At 38.1% G+C, this 7,395-nt stretch overlaps 2 long non-coding RNA genes across 2 annotated transcripts; one reads left to right on the top strand and one right to left on the bottom strand.

The window, feature by feature from the left end:
* Positions 1-207: 207 nt before the first annotated feature.
* On the top strand, positions 208-1,100 carry LOC120292872. Its single transcript, XR_005550487.1, has 2 exons — positions 208-391; positions 536-1,100. It is a non-coding gene; the product is annotated as an uncharacterized LOC120292872 (long non-coding RNA).
* Positions 1,101-1,490: 390 nt separating this feature from the next.
* On the bottom strand, positions 1,491-2,156 carry LOC120292875. Its single transcript, XR_005550492.1, has 3 exons — positions 2,061-2,156; positions 1,863-1,961; positions 1,491-1,763 (listed from the first exon to the last, which is right to left on the bottom strand). It is a non-coding gene; the product is annotated as an uncharacterized LOC120292875 (long non-coding RNA).
* Positions 2,157-7,395: the final 5,239 nt, after the last annotated feature.

Raw genomic sequence — 7,395 nt, 5'->3', positions numbered from 1 at the left:
GGGAGTCTTGTTCAGAAGTAAGGTTAGTAAAGTGTCTTAAGCAACGGGTGATTGGCCCAAAAAGAAAGTCGTCTATATTTACAGATCTGATATTGTTCACTCTATGGCAATTCTGATACGATTCAAATGTTTCGAGCTGGCAATCAACCCCAAAAAGAGCCATTTGGTATCATTTTGTATGACTGAGACTTCGAAGAAGGTAATACTGAATATCATGTGTAGAAAGCATCGGCCACCTACATGGTCTACGTTTGAAATTGTGCTCTTCTAGTGGTACTTTTGTTTAATTCCAAGTGTCCTCAGGGAGAAAGGACCGTGGAAAGGAAAAGACTACGTGAAAAAGAAGCTGGCTACTTCTTCCCAAGAGCTAAGAATATTCTCTTGGCCTATGGTGTGCATCTTCTATACGCTAATATGCAGTTAATGTCGCTACTTAAATGCTAATTAGAGTAGTCCCTGCTAGCATTGTGCCTTGAACTACTCTGCTGATTATACTATTTTTTCTTCTTCCTTTTTTTTTTCCCTCAATATGCAGGGATAACAGAGACATGTTCTTTGCTAACATACATGACTCTGTATGACCCACATTTCCATTTTTCCTACCAGCCCCTTCATTTTCATGTTGGAACATATCTCAATACAGTTCGAAGACCAAGAGGCATATGTGTCGGCAAACTGGGACCACATGTTGAATTGAGGACAGACGGTGATGATTTTATTAGCATTGGGACAGTTCTAACCAGAGGTCTGGATTTGATGATTGGATACTGAGATCAATTTTTGGCATCGGACTCTAGCAGTCATTCATGGATTGACACGGGTGATGTCAGTTTCATTGATAAGCATGGTCAGTTGTGGCTCATTGGCCAAGAGAGTAGGATCAAGACTAGAGGAGCAAATGTTTACCCTGAAGAGGTACTGGACTGCATCATGCATGAATTGGCTTAGCAATAAAATCATTTTTATCTCTGGGCAGCTTTAGATTTGTTGATAGGTCCAAATGTGATGCATATTTTTCTGTCTTCAATACCTGTTTCAATTTCTCAAAATGATGGTCAGCTAAAATAATAAGATGTACCCTCAGCTTTTTTTCGTGGGAATGTTCTCGTTTCATAACAAGGGTGGAGGCAATACTTCTACAACATCCAGAGTCACTGAAATTAAACATAACCATGTGCATCTTCATAGATTCGAAACTTGTTTACATGAAAATAACACTAGCAAGGTATAGATCTCTACAATTAAGAATCATCGACTTTCTGTTCAGGGGCTTTGAAACAGCCGATAAGCTGGAAATCATCTGTACAGTACCAAGACTCGGCTCTTACATGGAGAAACAAGATGAGAGAAAACGAGCCGGTTCAGCTTTAGCTACCCAGTTGTATCTCCTCGTATTGTACTTCTTATAAACACTTTTGACACTTTTCGCTTTTATATGGTAAGTCACCATCAGTCTTGAGCATTTCCTATACAAAAGAAAAGTAGCCAAAAAGAAATAATCCATCAGATTCCCAAGTCCCTAAAGAAGATAAACAAAGACATAAAGATGTAATAAATAATAAATTGAAGTATCTTGCTACTTACAAGATTTGCCCGACGCTACAATCGGTTAACTGCTCGTAGATTTGGCTGCATGGCTTACACCTTCTAACAGTGGCATGGGCGGTGTAAATTGCAGCGGCAGTTAATATTGAAGGTCGAAATGTGCATGTTTCATACTGAACTAGGCAGAGATCAATGAAGAAACTGGACAAGTTCTTGATCTGGTTGGAGTTACAAAAGGAAACCCAAATCATTTTCTATACTGATGTATTAAGATCAATTCATGACACCATGAAATAACATTAACAAAAACAAAGTACCTTTTCATCAGAGAGAGTTTCATCAAGGAATTTCCACATAAATATGGACGGAGTCGAAATTGACAAGTCATACCCTAAGGTCTTCAACATCAAGTACTCCTGCATATTGCCAAGAACAGACAGAATTATGTGAAAGAAGAAAAGTTAATGGAGATAAGCAAAATAAGGAATGGTATTCCGCTTCACTCTAAAGCTTACCATTTCTAGAATTTGCCCTACGGAGCACGAAGTGCATGAAGTAAGCGCCAAGCAGGAAAACGAATGGACACAAGGAATGGACTCTCTTATTCCAGCATTTGGCAGCCAATTGTAGAGCGGTCACTCCAACCAAAATCCCTCTCTTCTTTTCCACTGGATGAAGAGCCAAAAATCGATCGAAAAGATGGATGCAAGATACATCGCCTCAGTTGGGAACTGGAACGCCTCGTGTGCCTATTTATTCAATAAGAAATTGAGATTGCGAGTTTTTCACAGCTTATATTAGAGGAAAGATGGTAAAATTTCATCCTAGTTACCTCAATCAACCACTCCACAAAACATGTTCTCGACTTCTTGCCAAAGCCGTGCTTCAGTCTAGCAATTAAATTTGGTTTTATGCACATAGATTTCTGCACGGAATAATTCAGTGACTCAGCATAATTTCAGTGTAAAGTGACAAAATTGGAACATAATCAGGCAATAAATAAATAGTTCACCTCTTTCGATTTGTAATCGTAGGCTTCCATGGGAATATTAGCATCATCATTTACATTGCTCTGAAAAGGATAAGCCTCGTATGGGTCGATATGAGGGATCGTCGACTCCGAAGACGAATCCTCTGTTTCCCTACCTTCAACCTACAATGAGGGAGGAAATTTCATGTACAATCCAATAAACACAATGATCATAACAAACGCTAGATGAATCTTGTTGGCGATACACTTACATTTACATTTGCTGGAAATTTTTTCAGATAAATCTTGGCATTGACCGGTTGGCATTGGTGACTGGTCAGAAAAATCATCAGAGAAAACGGAGTAAGCAAGATCATAATACCCATCAGAGAAATCGTAATGAAAGGAGATTTTGGACTAACATGCAAGAGAAAAGAAAGAAAATGGCCAAAAAAAAAAAAAAAGAGCAGCAGACGTACTATCTGAGATGCCCTATCTTGATGCGCGACATAGGGCCCAGAATATTGCGCATCTGCTTCAATTCAACGCGTTTCTTGCAGAGAACGGCCTTACCCTTGGCCTTACGCTTGTCCAGTGGGATTGCGCAGACAGGTTTTCGCCGCAATAGAACTCATGGTCGGACGAGTACTAGCGGAGAGAGAACGAGACAAATTTGTAGACAGCAACAGCAGAGCAAGAAGACAGCAGCGAGACAACTCTCTAGACAGCAACAAGAGAGCAAGGAGACAGCAGCGAGAAGCTTACAGACAGGGGGGAAGAGAGAACTGAGAATGGGTGAGGAAGACTGGGACAATATGTACAAGATGCAACGTTCTAAAATAGGAAACTCCGAAAGTTTTTGCACCGAATATTTCAATTTCTAATTCCTATGTCATTATATTTTATGGTACTTGCCCGTCGACTTTTCTAAGCTCGAAATGACTAATGTTTGTACAAGATGTTTGATAATTTTTGGAAATTTCGATAATATTTATACTTTCACGGGAAAGTGAAAAAAAATGACCTTTTACGCCAATAAAATAAATATTTGCTTTCTAATGGAGGATGATTCAGTTGGAGGCCATTTATAAGGAAATAATTAGTAGAATGACAATTTGTGATCTAATATATAAAGAAAAGGAATAAAAATAATACTTTTCCTTTTAAAAAAATGAAGTTTCCTCGCTTGTTGAGAACTACTACATAACGTGATGCGATTTCCTTAAAATTTTGGATTCGAATATAAATATCGACGGAATTTATGTTTGTAATCCATCCATGAATAAAATCCACTGGAAAAGTGAAGGAAGAAAAAAAATGATCATACTAAAAATAATGACACGTGGAATTCTGTACGAATTGCTTCAATGAGTCACTGCAAGTGGGCTCAATTTTAGTTCGTAGCGGTCCACGTAGTTGGGAACGTTACGCCATGAGGAGTGCGGACCGCGTCATTCCCTGAAATTGATCCGTCGACGCCGACGCCGACGACCGCCGCCGCTCTCCGGTGATCCCTCGCCGGCGCCGCATTCTCCGGACCTTTTACTTAAGCGTGGGGTTTGGTTAAAAGAGATTGAGTCTAATATGTAGTTACATGGGTAAACTGCAAACATTTATTGGGGTTGGCTTTTATGTATGTATTAACCTGTCAAATTTCATGAAATATTCCAGCCACTGTGACTTGCTAGATGCTTGGCTAGTTTCATCCAATAGAAAAAAAACAAAAGAAGAGTAAATGTTATTGTTCTTGTGGGTCACAGTGGACTGTGTACTGCATGCCTTCTGGTTTTGTGTGTCTCTTGAATTTCAGATTATATGGAAAGTCAGAGATACCAATTATCTGCGTGCTAGTTTGCAGGAAAAGAATTGTGAACTAAGAGATTCATTCATTCGATAGCAACAATGGAGCCTTATCCTACTATGTGCAGTTGATTCTTTATCACTTCATTTGGTAATCTATCCTATCTGATAGGTTTGTGGAGATCTATGTTTTGTTCTTCTGTTCTGTCAAATTAATTGACAACAGCTTAATTGTTCGTGTTTTTTCTCACTCTCAAAGAATCAATGGAGCTCACTCGTTAGTCTAACAGTAGTTTCGGCAGTGGGAAATGGGTGATGTTAGTTCGGTTGCCTTCATGGTTGCGTGAGTTAGAAGTTTTACTCCTCGAGTTGACTTGATTGTTAGAACTTTTACTCCATGAGTTAGACTTTAGTCCAAACTGTGGTCCAATTCCTATCCCTTTGTTGCTATGACAGGAGAGGAAATTGGAGGAAGAGGATGAAGTGCCTACGAAATCAATAGTATTCGATGTTAGTATTAAACCGCCCTATCTTTATTTGATTTCACTTCTCCGAAATGAACTATTTTTCATTCTTTTTATTTATACTTATTGATTCCCTGTACATCCAAAGATTTTGTCCATAGGATCGAAGATGAAGATTCAGAGGATGAGGAAGATCTGACTCAACCTTCTGCTAGTAACGACAAATTATTGAACACTCTCAAGGTCACTAATGTTCTAATTGTCAGCATATTTGCTTCCCTGTCGACTACCCTTAAGCGTGTGAATCTGTTGAGAACAGTCTTGAATGTGTCGTGCGTAAGTTCTGGCTGAACTGGTCATTTGCTTAATAAAATAAGGTGCTCATGTATTAGTTTATAAAATGTATATGGTACTTTAATCTATGTATAATCCATGAGTATATCTAAAAGTTTGTATTTGTTTGAAGATACTCTATTGCAAATGCTCTGTTTTGGTGACCATCAACCCCCGATTCAGTATGGATTAAGTTTACAATTGTCTTGCTTTACTTGCATTAGATGTATATGCATTGACATGTGTCTGTATAGCATACTTTTCTTTGCTTAATCTGTGTCATCATATGTGATTAATCTGTGTCACATATATTCAGACATTTGCATGTTGAAGAATTGGCAACTTAAAAGAGTAAGGAGTTAGAAAAATTAATTGAGAACTTTTAGAACCTAATCATGGACACCAAGAGATGTTCTAAAGTTGTTAGATCATAGTTTGTTAATCACCTGTCATCAAGCAAAAAATGAGTCTGTTAATTGCCAGTACATGCATGTATTTCCAGCTCTCGATGGAAATATATGCCAAAACTCTCAGAAAGAGCATGATTCATTGGTTTGGTGATTGTGTATGCACTGTCGATAAAATTGATAGTACCTTGATTCGATAAATTGGAAAGGTGGTCATGCTTTGTGGATTAGATTGTCTTCCATGTGGTTTCTTGATTCTTCTCTAAATAATTACTAGTGTTGTTCAAATCTCCCCGCTACTTAAGAATACATATTGTCAGCATATTTGCTTCCCTGTCGGCTACCTTTAAGTGTATCTATTGAGAACAGATTTAAATGCATTATGCATAAGTTCTGGCTGAACTGGTCATTTGCTTAATAAGGTGTTCATGTATCAGTTTATAAAATGTATGTGGCACTTTAATCTACGTATAATCCATGGGTATATCTAAAAGTTTGTGTTCGTTTGAAGATACTCTATTGCACATGCTCCGTTTCGGCGATCATCAACCCCTGATTCAGTATGGATTAAGTTTACCATTGTCTTGCTTTACTTGCATTAGATGGATATGCATTGACATGTGATCTGTATAGCATGCTTTTCTTTGCTTAATCCATGTCATCTTATGTGCTTAATCTGTGTCACATGTATTGTCAGACATTTGCATGTTGAAGAATCAGCAACTTAAAAGAGTAAAGATTTAGAAAAATTACTTGAGAGACCTAATCATGGACACCAAGAGACATTCTAAAGTTGTTAGATCATAGTTTGTGAATCACCTGTCATCAAGCAAAAAGCGAGTCTCTTAATTGCCAGTACATGCATGTATTTTCAACTCTTGATGGAAATATATGCCAAACCTCTCAGAAAGAGCGTGATTCTCTGGTTTGCTGATTGTGTATGCACTGTCGGTAAAGCTGGTAGTACCTTGATTTGATAATTAGGAAAGGCGGTTGTGCTTTGTGGATTAGATTGTCTTCCATGTGATTTTTTGATTCTTCTCTAAAGAATTACTAGTGTTCTTCAAATCTCCCCTCCACTTAAGTATACGTATTGCCAAGTCGGTTTCTTTTTCTTTGTGTAATTAGTTAGGATATTGTTGTAGTCGTAGGCAAGCATAAGTTGTTGATTTAATATGGAATTGTCTTTTGTTGTTGAGGCCTAGAGAAAAGCTTACTTATATGTTTGATTTGAAATGCAGAAGAGGAAATTTTCTGAGGATTTCTGGACAAGCCAATGGATTCCTTGACAAAAGCTACTTCCAGTGATAGCTCGAATGACACAGGCATTGCACGTTTTTTTGAACATGTTTTCTTCAATTACGTTAGCTCTTCTGAATGATGGATGCGTTGAGAGAGGCTGGGCACTTCCCTTGTCCTGCGAGCGCATTGGATTGTATTAAAATGAAGACTCCCTTAATGGAAGTAGACTTGACTTGTATAAAGTAATTTTTTCCATGTGGTGGTGGCTGTTTGTGCAAGTTTTCTGGTTACATGAGGATCTATATTGGATAGAAATAAATATTGCTCGATTGTGACAAAATCATGTCTCATATTTTGTTTAACTGGAAATTATGTGGGTTCACTGGACTGCAGCGAGAGTAAATTGTTGTCCAATTCTTCCTCTGTGAATTGCTGTGGTAAAGAAAGCTGGTCCAACTTCCAGCCCGAGCATTGCACTCCAGTCTTTATGTCAATATGAAAGTAGTGATGATGAGGATTGAACCATTGGATACCATTTGTCTTCTTGATATAGTAGCAGTTTTTCTATTCTGTCTCCCTTTAATTTCTCACGGAAGGAAAAAGAAACGCGAAACTGATGGGAACTTGGTTCGCA

This window comes from Eucalyptus grandis, chromosome 4 (genome assembly GCF_016545825.1).
Source record: "Eucalyptus grandis isolate ANBG69807.140 chromosome 4, ASM1654582v1, whole genome shotgun sequence".
In the NCBI taxonomy this organism is placed as follows: domain Eukaryota; kingdom Viridiplantae; phylum Streptophyta; class Magnoliopsida; order Myrtales; family Myrtaceae; genus Eucalyptus; species Eucalyptus grandis.
The sequence above is the reverse complement of the archived record's forward strand: the minus strand, read 5'-3'. Positions and strand labels throughout refer to the sequence as shown.